This window comes from Sarcophilus harrisii, chromosome 1 (assembly GCF_902635505.1).
Source record: "Sarcophilus harrisii chromosome 1, mSarHar1.11, whole genome shotgun sequence".
Taxonomy (NCBI): domain Eukaryota; kingdom Metazoa; phylum Chordata; class Mammalia; order Dasyuromorphia; family Dasyuridae; genus Sarcophilus; species Sarcophilus harrisii.
In genome coordinates this window covers 627,615,554-627,630,336 of record NC_045426.1, presented here as the reverse complement: position 1 = coordinate 627,630,336, position 14,783 = coordinate 627,615,554, and the positions used below count along the sequence as shown (strand labels likewise).

General features: G+C 36.1%; 1 long non-coding RNA gene across 2 annotated transcripts; it reads right to left on the bottom strand.

The window, feature by feature from the left end:
- Nucleotides 1–10,788: 10,788 nt before the first annotated feature.
- LOC116420702 lies at nt 10,789–13,441 on the bottom strand. Of its 2 annotated transcripts, XR_004231111.1 has the most exons (4): nt 13,336–13,441; nt 11,998–12,101; nt 11,627–11,776; nt 10,790–11,518 (listed from the first exon to the last, which is right to left on the bottom strand). It is a non-coding gene; the product is annotated as an uncharacterized LOC116420702 (long non-coding RNA). The 2 variants fall into 2 exon arrangements; XR_004231110.1 differs by having other exon boundaries at nt 10,789–11,776.
- Nucleotides 13,442–14,783: the final 1,342 nt, after the last annotated feature.

Here is a 14,783-nt window from a genome sequence, read left to right as displayed (position 1 = left end):
GTCTAGTCTAGGTGGGAATTGAGCATGAGAAGGTTACCTGATTTCCCCTAGAGTTACTTCTTGTGGCTCCTTCTCCATCAATCTTTCCACAATACTACTCTGCCTTATTTCATCTCATTTGTTTTTTCCTTTCCCATATTTTCATCTCTGGCTATACTTTAAAACACAATTGAGTTAGCAAGGCAATTATGTAAAGAGGAGCAATTCTCAACCAATCCCAACCTCACCCCTAATCCTAAAGAAAATAAATCACAACATGGCTAGAAGTTAGAAGCCGTCAACTTGGTTTTGCATAATTGACATCATTATCTGTCAGGTAGCTTGCTTGGCCAGGCAATCATTATGAGACCATTAGGAAAAAGGTTGTAAGTTCAGAAGCCCAATGGGCTGTATTTTTATCACCTTAGAAGGCCAGGCTGATGGAACTCACTGGGAGAAAGCATTGCAGCAGTTTGAAGAGTTTTAATGACCAAATCGAGCTAGGGATGGACAGTAGCATCTCTGAATCAGAAAATATGTAAATTTTACCTAGGATAGGTTTGGGGTTCTGGAAATGGGGTTCTATTAGGTAGAATTCCTCATGGCTGCAGCATCTCTTTCATTACTCACATCAATCCCAGTTCTTAGCTGAAAGGATAACAGCTGAAGGAAACTAAGTGTAGGAATTCTTTTTGATTATAGATCAGAGTAGATGGTGACTTTCCAACAGCAGTATGCTAGATCCATTCAATACTGGTTTAAAAGAATCCATTGTTAAAATTTTAGGGTGAGCATGATAATTCTGAATTTGGCAACGGTGACCAATTGAACATTATTTTATTGATTTTCTAGACTTAAAAATGTGAGGGAGAAAACATGAATAATACAGATGAAAAGTGTGTCTGTAGTCACTTTTTTCAGAAAAAGTTGTTAAATTTTTTGCCATTGTTTTCAACATTATTCCATTATTCTGATCTGTGAAAAATGGCAGAGAAAGAGAAGGAAAGACAGTGTAGAATGATGCTAAAACTACTTGGTTGGGAATTGGCAGAGAAGTCAATGCACAGGTAGTACCACTACTAAAAATAACACTAAATTCAGAAGACCTAGGTTTGCATCTTGATTCTACAGTCTAATATTTGTGTGGCCTTTTTTAAGTATCTCATTTCTGGAGTCCTTCCAGTTTTAGGTATTCCAGAGGGAAGAAGGGAAGCTGAATTGCTCCTGTCTGCACTTGCATCAGAGTTGATTGAGAATTCTGTGGCCAGGATGCCCCATTCTCTTCCAGGTACAAATTCATTATGACATATCAGATTTTGAGATAAGCATATTTTTCTCAAGTTATTTTCAAAACCAAAAACTTTGCATTAAAAAAACCTGAAAGGGGAGAAAGAGAAAAAGAAAAACAATCTCATAATGGAATAAAAATCTAATTTAAAATCTCCTTTCCACAAGGCATCTGGGCATCCTGTTTTAATGTGGCCAATTACCTGGAGTATATTTCCTGTCTGACAGTCTATGAAAGGAAATGCTGGAGAACAAAATGTAATGGGCCATGGGAGTAGATCTGCAACTGAAGGCATCAAAAGTGTGACCCACTCAATGGAACAGAAGCACTAATGGTGCCATATCCAAATTACCTTGTCGTCACTTTGGGCATCTTTTTAAAATGCCAATATCAGAAAAAAAATTTTTCCCTAACATGTGCATCTTTCTTAAAAATACTCACTGAAAGGGTCCTCATAGATTCTTGGAGTCTACATAAAGTTCTGTTAGAAGCATTGATATTTAGCCTAAGGTAGGTGATGGAAAGAGAAACACCTCAAATATTTAGATGACCATCTTGTAAAAGAGGAATTGTTAAACTTAATTCTCCTTGACACCAAAAAGGAGAGGAAAACTGAGAGGAAGTAGTAAGGAAACCCTTTTATGTCCTTACAAATAAAACCATCCTAAGAACTGGAATTTGGTCCAACACATCCATTTTTTTTTAACTTAATACAAAGAAGGTTGAATAAAAACACTTGACCTTTCTAGGACAAGATTCAATGATTCAGTACATGAGAATGTTCTGTGAAATGTAAGGAGACATTTTTAAAAGGCTATCATTTCATAATCCACTTAGTTCCCACTCTTATAGACCATCAAGTTGTGGAAGTGAACCTGAATTCTTCCTGGCAAAGCTTGCAGAAAACAAACTCTAGTGGACCCTGTTGAGATGTCCAATTCAGGACACACTGTATTCTGAAGACTAGATTTGTCAAAGAGAGATACTTTACAATCTACACATAATTAAGTGACACAGGGAATAGGACATTGGATTTGAAGTTAGGAGATTTCAAGTTTAACCTGATCTCAGATACCCACTAATTACATGAGTCTGGACGAACCAGCCAAACTTTATCTGTTTCTTCATCTGTAAAATGGGATTTATAATAACACCTACTTAGTAGGATTGTTGTGAGCAAGATTTTTATAAAGTTTTTTTTGCAAACTTGTATAAGAGTTATCTATCATCATTATATACAAAAAAAGGATTAATTGCCCTCCCAGGTTGACTAGTACATTATATTTTTGTCCATAACACCATTTCTGACACTTACTACCTGTGTGAGGACTGATAAGTCCTTAAACTTCCTAGGATCTCAATTTCCTCTTCTGCATAATGAGGATTTTGGACTATGGTCCCTGAATTAATTCCCTTCCCGCTATAAATGCATTATCTTATGTCTTCATTGGAGGGAAAATAGGTTTATGATCTATGCTAAAGGAATACTCATATTTAAGAAATGCATTTTAAAGATATTAAAATATATTATCCTGTATGAATCTCCAGTGGTTTAAGGTGGACATGCACTCATAAACCAGAAGATTCCAAATTCTTTGTAGTCACCGATTTGTTTCTGTGCTATCCTCCCACAGTGTCTAGCATGTCCCAAGTAGAATAAGCACACAATAAATACTTGTAAGTATAATGTCCTAAAGTGTTTTCCCCCCTTAGATCAAGTCAACCAAGAAAATTTAAGTCTCTAGACACCAAAGATAACTTTTACAGTTATGGGAGTATGGTCTATAGATTTAAGTTTGGAAGGGGATTTGGAAATAATCTAGTCCAAAGTCCTTTTTCTGGAAAAATGATATCTAAGAATTTCTCTTTTATCTTTCATCCTATATCACTCATTAGAATGCAATCTCTTGAGAATAGCTACCATACATTTAAGCAATAAAAAGACCAGAAAAATGGGATATGGGCAATCTGGGACTATGCATATTGTAGATAGGTTGATGTCAAATATTAAGGTGAAACAGGAGATATGAATCTCTTGACATGAAAGATCATATTTGAATGATTGAGAGGAACTTGTAATTGTTGAATGAAAATTTTCCAATAATCAGATCCTTATCCCCAGTAGAACAAGGAGGGAAGTTACCTCATTTTTCTTCAAAGCCTACATGAACAATTGTTATGTTGTAGTGGAAATGATTTTTCATTGACATTATACAGGCAAACCCCCAACATCCCTTCTTTATTCTCAAATTCTGTGAATTACATAGTCTGGATGGGTGGGAAGGCCAGTTTTACAAAATGAAGGGAAGACAGGAACCTGTCACAGGAATAAGAAAAGTTTTCCCAGATGACTTCTCCACTTAAAAAAAAAAAAGCCAATATTATATTTAACTCATTTTCTCTGCTAATGTAAATTTTGTCCCCACTTAATCATGGTTGGATTTCCTTATCCTCTTGGGTAGGGCTTTCAAAAAGCTTCTGTGCATGTTTGTATCATTGCTGACAAGTTTGTCTGTTGGTCTTTGAACCGCACACTGTGATTTAATTTGGAAACCTTGTGGCTACTGAAATACTAATAGTGATCTCAGCAGATGCCCCTTTTTGCCACGGTGGACAAATAGGAAGCAGTTTGGTTGACAAGAACACACTTGTTAAGAGGCACTGAGATGAGCCTATGTATTATTCATCACATTAAATCCTTTCACGAATTTGGTTCTACAACAGGGGCATGAACACAGCAAGAGAACAAGGGAGCTGCTGTCTGCCTTATGTATCACACTCTTCAGATCCTTTTTTGTTGTCATTCCATGTAAACACCCCGAGTTGCTTGAATCTGCCATTTTTGCCAGTGTGCCATGTCCTACCCCCCTGAACTCCCAGAGAACCTTCATGGCAGCCAGCAAACAAAAGAGGAAATCCATCCCTTTTGCAATGTTTCCTAGAGGTTTACAGTAAGAAAACTATTCAACACTTACTATGTTCAGAGCAATGAGCTTGAATTTTATTAAACAAAAGAGCACAGAATCCTTACTCCTTGGGAGATGGAGGCTGGTGGGTTGTTTGAATTTGGGAGAATTGAACTACAGAACTGAACACCTACTGATGACCACTCATCAAGTATATCCGAAAGGAGTTCTATTTCATGTATATATTGCTCTGGTTATTTATTGTGTTCCCTTTTCATTTGTACAATTGTAAATTGCTAACCATCATGTCATTAGGACAGGGTTTAAAGGCTGGTTCTTTGGAAACTAAAGTATCTCAGAAAAACTGAATTAAAATAGCAGAACTTAAAGCCAATCAGAGGTCCATACTAGGTATGTCTCCAGGAGGGAGAGCCCCTGAGAGGCATTGTGCTAAGTGCAGAGAACTCCCAGGAAGCTAGAGATGTCTTGACTTCAAATTTAAATGCACCCTTGATTTATCTTAGGAGGAGGGGAACATCCCAGTTACCAAAGTTTCTAGCTTCTTGGGAAGTTTCCTAGGAATTCTCTACATCAAAGGAAGGGGTAAATTTGGCTCAAGAAAGGTGAAAACTTCTTAGTCTATAGTCACTTACTGGTGGGGATATTCTTGTGCATATTTCCAGCCTTGTCAAAATAGAGATACAGTTCATGTGTGTTTGTGTTTGAGACACACAAAGGCACACAAAGATATGGAGAGACAAAAAAGAGACAAAGTCAGAAAGGCGCAATGAGAGACAACCATAAGGACAAACACTATCTGCAGAAACAAAGAATAATCAATCTTTTTTATTTATTCTTCCCTGTTTAGACTATTGTTGTATCCAGTTCTAAGTGCCACATTTTACAATCGAAAATCATTGATAAGTTGGATATATCCAGAGGTGAAGGGACCTGAGACCACGCCATATGAGGAGCAACTTTAGGAATTGGAGTAGTGTAGAATATTTGGAAGCAGACATAATGACTTATTATAAGCATTTGAAGGGACGTTTGATAGAGGAATTAGCTTTATTCCGACTGGCTCAGAAGGCAGAACTAGGACTTAACCAGTAAAAGTTGTAATGATGCATATTTAGTCTTGATTTATGGAAAAACTCCCCAACAATTAGAGGTATCCCAAAGATGAGCTCAGTACCCAGTTGAACACTTTCTTTGGAGATCTTCAAGCCAAGGCAAGATGTCCACTCATCAAGTATATCCTAGAAAGAATTGTATTTCATGTATGGATTGCTCTGAATGGTTATTGTGTTCCCTTTTCATTTGTAGAATTGTAAATAGCTAATGGAAAGAGAACTTGACCTCCATGTCATTAGAACAATAGGGTTCAAAGGCTGATTCTTTGGAAACTAAAGTATCTCAGGAAAAATTGAATTAAAATTGCACTTTTCAGAGTCAGAGGAAACCTCAGGGAGTACTTAGTCCCATATATGCCTGAGCAACATCTCTAACAAGTCTTCTTCTAGTCTTTACTTGAATGCTTTGAATACTTCTAATGGAAAGGGGCGGGGGGGAGTGGTGTGTGAGAAATGCTTCCATTTTCTTTCTATTAAGGAAGCCAACCAAGTAAATGTACATGTATTTCTTCAGAGTAATTAAGAGATTGGCACTTGGGGTAGGATATGACTGCTTCAATCTTTTACCTCCTTTAATGGAATTTTTTTTTAATATGGAAGATTAAATTAAACCTGGCAAACCCATCCTGTATTAATTTTCCCTTGAGCAAGGAAATCCTAGTTGTAGCCAAAGGGAGAAGATTTAATGGAATGTTGAGGTTGACTTATGGCTAATTGATATCTTAATGTGGGAAAACAAATAAATATTTGAAGACCAATCACCATAAGTTCTCCCATCCAGATATTTCTCTCACTGACTACAGAATGGAGTGCAGTACATACTCTACATTTGACATCTTATATCTGTTTGAGGCACTGTCTTGCTTATGACAGAGTTTTTACAACTGAAAAAACCCCAAACTCTCCAAAATTGCATGTATTTTCATGTTAGGGTATGGAATACTATATTATGAATACATATACATTTATGTATATGTAGATAATTTATAACATATAAATTCTAATGATATTAGAGAAATGTCTATATTGATCAACACAATTTTTGTATTTTGGGTAATACAAATATAGGATGTCTTAGATTTAAAGAAGAAAACTGAACCCAGAAAAGTTAAGGGGTTCCCTAACCTTGTCTAGGTCACAACCATAATTTGTTAAAGGCAAAGTTTTCTGATTTCCAATCCAATGTCTTTTATACTAACAAATCTAAGATATGAGAGCATAAAGTTAGAAAGCAATTTAATAATAACTAGGTCTTTGGACCAAAAACATCTAGAGGAAATATATTATTTAGTACTTGATATTGTGCTAAGTTCTATGAATGCAAATCAAGAGTAAATAGATAGCCCCTACCCCTTAGGAACTTATATAAGGTTAAGATAAAGGGGGTTGGGAGAAGAGAAATTATCTCTACAGGACAAGGTGGAGAGGTGATCTGAGTCACCATGTGCTGGTCTGCTTTTGAAAAGATCATGGTGGATAGTGGGTATGCTTCCTAAAACAGAGGCTTGGGAGGAATTTACCAATATGTGAGAGATTGCACCAAAAAGCTAATGTTACCTTGGGTTGCATTAAGAAAGGCAGTTTCCTAGAGTAAGGTGTTATTCCCTTTTTTTCCCATTCAAGTATATTTGTATTCTCAATTCTTAATTTTTACTCCTGATATTCAAGAGATAGCCTTACATAGTGGATATGCTCATGGAGTCAGAGTCGAGTTCATATCCCATCTTAGACACTAACTGATCATGGCCAATTTTTTTTTTAATTTTAATAGCCTTTTATTTACAGGTTATATGTATGGGTAACTTTACAGCATTGACAATTGCCAAACCTCTTGTTCCAATTTTTCCCCTCCTTCCCCCCCACCCCTCCCCTAGATGGCAGGATGACCAGTAGATGTTAAATATATTAAAATATAAATTAGATACACAATAAGTATACATGACCAAACCATTATTTTGCTGTACAAAAAGAATCAGACTCTGAAATATTGTAAAATTAGCCTGTGAAGGAAATCAAAAATGCAGGTTGGCATAAATATAGGGATTGGGAATTCAATGTAATGGTTCATAGTCATCTCCCAGAGTTCTTTCGCTGGGCGTAGCTGGTTCAGTTCATTACTGCTGCATTGGAACTGATTTGGTTCATCCCATTGCTGAGGATGGCCAGGTCCATCAGAATTGATCATCATATAGTATTGTTGTTGAAGTATATAATGATCTCCTGGTCTTGCTCATTTCACTCAGCATCAGTTCGTGTAAGTCTCTCCAGATGGCCAATTTGTTTAATTCTTTAAGTCTACTTTTTCAGTCCTAAGTTTCATCAGTAAACAGAGAGAACACAAGCAACTACTCAGGGCAGTCCTGAGGATCAGATAATTGTTAAATACTTAGCATAGAGCCTGGGACACAACATTATATAAATGGTGGTTTTTGTTATTATATGGAATATATGTAAAGCATTTTTACAAACTTTAAATCATTGTATGAATGCTAGTTACTTAGTCGTTTAGAAAGGGTTGATTCCATTTCTGTTATTATCCATCTCCTTTTACTGTCAACTATCATGATCAATTCAGGAACTCATTTTTGGGGCTTAAGACTTTTTGAACAGCATCCTTCCTAATCTCCTGCTATTAATTTCTCCCTTCTTCAATCCATTTTCCACACAATTTCCAAAATAGGATATCAAGAGGAAGACCTTTGGATTTAAAAGTTCATTATATGACTCAAACAGACCTTTTCAGGCCTACTGCATATGGCTAGCCTTCAAACACTCTTTTCACTCTTTTCAAATGGATCTACTTGCTGTTCCTCACATGCTGTAATCCATCTCCTGACCATCCCCTTTCCATTACAGACATTAGTGCCCATTAGTGGAATGCACACTTTCTCACTTAAATCTTTTATTTTTTCCAATAGTTTTTTAAATCTTTTTTTTCAATAGTTTTTATTTTTCCAAATACATGTAAATGTGTGTTTCAACATTCATTTCCCCCACCCCAAGACAATAAATTAATCTGATATAGGTTAAATATAAGATATATAGGTTAAACCAACATATTTCCATATTTGTTACCTCGTACAAGAAAAATTCAGACCAAAAAGGAACAAACTGAGACACAAACAAAGGTTAACAATACTGCACATCAATTCATCCTGTTTATTAGAATTGCTTAAACCATGGTATTGTTGAGAAGAGTCAAATTCATCACAGCTGATCATAGCATAATCTTGCTGTTACTGTGTACATTGTTCTCCTGGGTTTCACTCACATCACTCAATCAGTTCATATAAATCTTTCCAGGCTTTTCTGAAATCAGCCTGCTAATCATTTCTTGTAGAACAATAATATCCCATTACCTTTATATGCCATAACTTATTAAGCCATTCTCTAACTGATGGGCATTCCCTCAGTTTTCACTTCTTGCCACTATAAAAAGAGCTGCTACAAACGTTTTTTGGTACATATGGATCCTTTATCCTTTTTTATTATCTCTTTGGGATACAGACCCAATAGTGAAACTGCTAGGATCAAAGGTATGAAATTTTATACCCTTTGGGCATTTACTTAATATCCTATAGATACTCTTGCCTTCCTTTAAGACTCATCTCAATTGCTTTTTTCATGTTGGATCCACCCATTTGCTGGTGTACCCTCATATTACTTTTTGCAAATTTTGTCTATTTTTTCATTGTAAATTGTGTTGTATTCTACACCCACATCTATTCCTTCCTTCTAACTCCCAGCCTCTAGTGAAAGTTCCTCTGTAACACAAAACTGCTTTGCTTTTGTCTGCTGCCCAGCACCTACCACAATAGCTGGCAGATAGTAGGAATGAATGAATACTTCCAAAGGCAGTTCATTCCATTTTCAGTTAACTCTTAGGAAATATGTTTGTTTCCCTTACTACAACCATAATCTGCCTCTCTAAAATATTCATTGCAGGTTGCTGTAGTAAACAAAGTAAAACTGAAAACAGAATGATATTCAAGGGATATTGAAAACAGAAATGAAAAGGCTTGGTGATTTGCTGGTTTATGTTAACAATAACTAACATTTAAATTGGGGTTTCAATTATATAATGCTGGCCTTTACATATCCCTACAAGATAGTGAAGATATCTCCATTTTACAGATGAGACTTCAGGTGTTCTAATTTCTAGTTTAGTGGATATGCTGATGAAGCAGAGGGCCTCTCTGGTTGACAAAGGGAAAAAAAAGTGAGGCAAAATGTCAAAACTATGTCTCCTGACTCTTAAATCTAGAGTTCTATTACACCATGCTAGGATGCCTTTCTTTTTCACATAACAGCACATTTTTTTCCCCTATGATATCTGGATTCTTCTGAATACTATTTCCTATGTATTCCATTTTAAAGTAGTGACGGTTTTCCATTTCTTGTGAATCCTTCTATTCTTAGCCTAGTCTGCACTGTGAGATAAGTTATTGCTACCTAACATCATCTGCAGGCTATTCTGTTGGGAAAAGAATTGCTGAATAAAAGGAAATCAATGGGCCATGAGAGCAGATGTTTAGCTTATAGCCATGACCTCATCATAAAGCTTCAAAAGAAGATGAAGAAACCCTAATAGACTAGAACTATTGGAGCCAATCATTTAATACCCATCTTTCTCACTACTCACTACCTCTTTTTGTGACCTTTCTACAAGGATAGAGCAAAGACTCATCTTCTTTCTTTCCTTAGTCATACTCTGGACAATACCAAGAGGAACACAATTCCAATGATTACTGGAACTCCAAATTGTTAGTTCAGTAGCAATCTGAAGTATTATCAGTCCCCTGGTGCTGTATCTCCTCTACCTCCTCTATAGCATTTCTGACCAACAGACATTATTCTTCCTCTGAAGGATTTAATTGGCAAACAACTCCCAGGTCCTGAAGAAGCTAATTATTTAAAAAGTTTTTTTTTCCTTTTTATCAAGTAAATCTATGCATCTTTTCAATAACACTTGTTCCTGGTCTTGTCCTTTGGACTAAACAGACAAGTATAAAGTCACTTCTACCTGATAACCCTCCAAATACTTAAGGAGAATAATTATATCCCATCTAAGTCTTATCTTCTTCAAGCTAAACATTCTCACTTTCTTCAACCAATCCCCATGTGATGGGATTTTGAGGCATACAGTTCTAAGCTGCTACTATCCACAAATTTTACTTTGTAAGTTGTATGATTTACTGCCTTTCATATTAGACACAGGAGAGAGGAATTAAGATAGCAATCCCCTCACTGATAGATACCAGGACCACTGGTTTGTTTTTGTGTTTATACTATTCCTTCAACAACTATGTATAAAATACTATTTTTTTCTGTGCTAACTATAACCTGCTTAGAGTAGGTGAGGAGGGAATGAAAGGGGAAAAAAAGAATAAAGTAAAAGAAAAAAGTGTACAGCAGAGAACAAAAGAACAACCCACAGGGAAGTGAAGAAAAGACAGACACTCATGAATATGATTTCTTCTACTATTACCTATCCTTTCTTGAACTGCTAATTTATTGTTATGTATTTTAAATCCTCTCTTATGTTCTGCTGGGCACAGAAAAAAAAATTATTCTTCTTGTGTCTGTGTTGGATCAGACAATCAGGCAAAGAAAACTTTGCCAAAAAGATGAATGAGAAATAGTACTTATCAGCTACCCAAAACTAATTTTGTGCTAGAGATTCTAGAAGCTAAAAAGATTAGACCTCCATAGCCTCCGTCTTTTTGCTATACTGCAAGACAAGGAAGCAGGCAAGATGCGTAGGACATGTCTCTGGACCTTTAGAGGCAAATAAGTATTATCATTTTGCAGAATGGCCCCCAACTCTGGGAAGAGACCCCAGTCTGCAGGCTAGAGGGAAGACCCAGTCACAGACTTCCCAAAGATGCCCAAAATCAATGCACTTGGCACATGCTAATAAAGTGCATGGCTGCTACCCATATAAACCCTGAGCCCTCCTCTAAAATCCCCATGATGTCACCTTCAAAGTAACTAATACCTGGACTGTTTGTTCCTCACTCCCCAACTAGAGTAAGAACATGAAGTGATATTGACATATTTGGACCCAGCCTAGACTGACCCCTTCGGACCTTTGTTCTTGGCTCAGAGGAATAGAGATTTTAATCATGGCCCTTATTTGATAATTCGCTGAGCTGGCATGCCCCACTGCCAGACCAGACTGTAAAAAGACTGGCCTCCTTGATCCTAATCCCCTGTAAAATACAAGAAAGAAATTCTGGTCTGGCCACTTACACACACACACACACACACACACACACACACACCACCAGCCCAGCCCACCCACTGCCCCAAATGCGCACATCAAATTCCTGCAATTCCCACGATGTCTGAAAGCAGTCAGGGTCTGGATTCTTGCTTAGCTTCAACGGAAAGAAGAACTCCTTGAAGATCAATATGAGGGATGAATCCTATGAACCATGAATGAAAACATGCAGATAAAGCATGTTTCCCTAAAAAAAGAAGAAGAAGAAGAAACTGAGGGCCAGAGAAATTATGACTTGCTTAAATTCAATAAGAAATAAATAGCTCAGCTGGGATTTGAACTCAAGTTCTTTCAAATTCTAAGACTCTTCTGTATTATTCCACAATCCAATAGTATTCATGTATTCAAATAAATATGCTTCTAATGGAAATTAGGACAAGAAAATCAGACAAGAAAAGTATTACTTACTGACTGTATAAATTAGAAAACTTTTTGATAGAGTGGTGTTTGAAATAGACCTTGAGAGCCAGGCAGGATGTCATTATGTCATTTAGTAGGGATCACCTCATCTGCTATTTTGGAAGAAACAAAGAAAGAATTAGCTTTTTTTTTTTTTTTTTTTTTTTTTACTCAGATATCTTGGGTCTGAGCCTTCCATTAACTGTGGATTAAGGAAAGAAGAAAAATATTACCCAGAATAATCTTGCTAAATCATGTCAAAATCTGTTTGCTAAAATCAGGGGGGCCTTTCCAGGTGATCTTTGATCTAATTGAATTTAATAGATGGTGGTTGAAAATGCCAAGTTTTCCTCCTTTTTTCTCCCCCCTTTTTTTTCTAAAATATCTGACCCCTGGCCTTGAGGAAGAATTAGATTTCTCATGAAAAGGTCAGCAAATTTTTCTTAATGAAATAAATACAAGACAGAATGCAACTTCTTGGTTAACAGGAAACTGATCTTTTAGAACCTTTGTCAAATGGCAGTTTGTTCTCTTTACCTGACAGTTCTCCAGAGGAAGATCTAACTTTAATAAAGGGACAAAATGATCTTAGACCTGGGGTTTCACTCAATGAACCCTCATTGTTATAAAACCAGGCACAGTAATCTAGTATTTTCTCTTATTTCATTCTCCTAAATCATTGAGTTAACATTTAATCATTTAAAACTATTTCTTAAGTGATTTATAGAAAATATTGGACCTTCCTCCAAATCCCATGACCATTAGTCCTTATTGTCTGACTAATGGCAACTACATCCAGTCTTTATTCCCATTTCTAAAAGCTTTTTTCTCTTCCACTCCATCCCAAACATCCCAAAATTGGCAGATTAATCTTGCTGGGTTAAAATCCTTGATCTGGCCTGTCAATGATCAATACAAAATTTATTCAATTGAAGACGAGATAATATATGAAAAAAGGTTTATAAACTTTGAAGTGATAAATGTTAGTTATTATTATTAGTTAAAAATATATAGTTTTCCAGGAAAAAAAGGGGGAAGATTATGCTATAAATTTAGGTGAGGTAAAAAAAAGTATATCAATAAAATTAATATTCAAAGTTTTTAGTTTCTATTATATATAAAAACAGAGCATCTCATTTCATAGGCATCTCAGAAATGATTTAGTCCAATATTTCTTTCTTTCCCCTCTTAGGGGAACAAACATGGAGAAGGGCCCAATCTCAACCTTGCTTCCACAAGCACCAACTGCCAGATTTCTATTATCAATAGAGATGGTAAACTACTCACTAAAACAACAAAGCACTCTAAAGGAGAGACAAAAGGTAGTATGTGCCAAGTAAGTCTTACCTTTGTCGCATTATTGACCAATAATTCCTCTATGTCTCCCAAACCACCGGCTGAGTTCCCAGCTCAGCCTCCACAGCCATTACAACAGAGAGGAACCACCATTGTGGAGAGGTTACTTAGTAACTGACTGAAAGTTCCTCAGGCTCTGCTTCCTCAGGAGCCACAGCTGCTGTCCATAAAAAAAAAAAAAAAGTTCTCATCCACAAGGTCCCTGTCAAATAGCTCAATATTAAAAATTAAGATTGTTTTATCAGTGGAAATTATATTAAGAGAGAAGAATTACTATCTACTTTGCCCTTAACACCTAAAAGTTTCCTGATTTGAAATCTCTTTTATTTGTTGTTTTTCCCTATTAAGAGTGTGAGTTGTATGAGATAGCTTCTGTCTTCCTTTTTCTACTTCTATCCCACACTTAACATAGCACTTAGCACATAGTAAGCACTTACTAAATGCCTTGATTGATGCATAATTCAGGACAATCATATACATGACAAATGGTCATCAAACTTTTACTTGGATGTCTCAAATTACTCCAGAGAAATTACTGCCCATCCCCAATGAAAATAGCTTATTGTATTGCAGGGAAACTCAGATTTTGAGAGTTTCCCCTATCCCAACCTTCTTTCATTATATTTGGCCCAAATTAGCCTCTTCTTGACAATCACCCAACAGTTCTAGTTTGGCCTTCTAAATCTATCTTGGATAATTCTAATGCCTTCATATAAATAAAGTCATCCCTCTCCCAAAGATGAATGAACACCTTTATTGATCTATTACATATTTCATTTATTTACCCTACATTTACCATTGATCTTCAATGTGTGCTTATATTACGGAGGGAATAAGTATTTATTAAATGTCTGTTTTATTATAGGTACTGTGCTAAATGATTTACAAATATTATCCCATTTGAACACCAAAGAATTCTGTGAGATAGGTACTACTCTTGTTGGTTCCATTTTAAAATTAAGAAAAACAAGGTTAAATGAATTACTCATGGTCACATAGCTATTAAGTATCTGAAATCAGATTTTATCTCAATTTTTTTGGCCCAGTGCTTTGTCCACTATGCCACCTAGGCAACAAAAATTCAATACAACATGTCCCGGAGAAACATATTTGGGAGTAGGGGAGAGAAGACACAAAACAAGAATTCTTCCTGTTGAATGGTGAGAATGGTATTATATTGGTTATCATCCTTGCAAGTTATTCAGCTTTCCAGATAGAAAACTTCATTTTTCTTTTTGAGTCCATTTTACTAGTTCATGAAGATGGGAAATTTGGTTTAATGGAGAGTAAGCAAACTGCAACCAACCCAACACATTATGTAAACCGGTATGAGATAAAAAATAAGATTTAATAGACCCTTGAGTGTCAGTTTCACATGATGGTACCTACCCAGTCCAGAGCAATATGTTCTTCATCTCTGGTTTGCCACATCCAACATA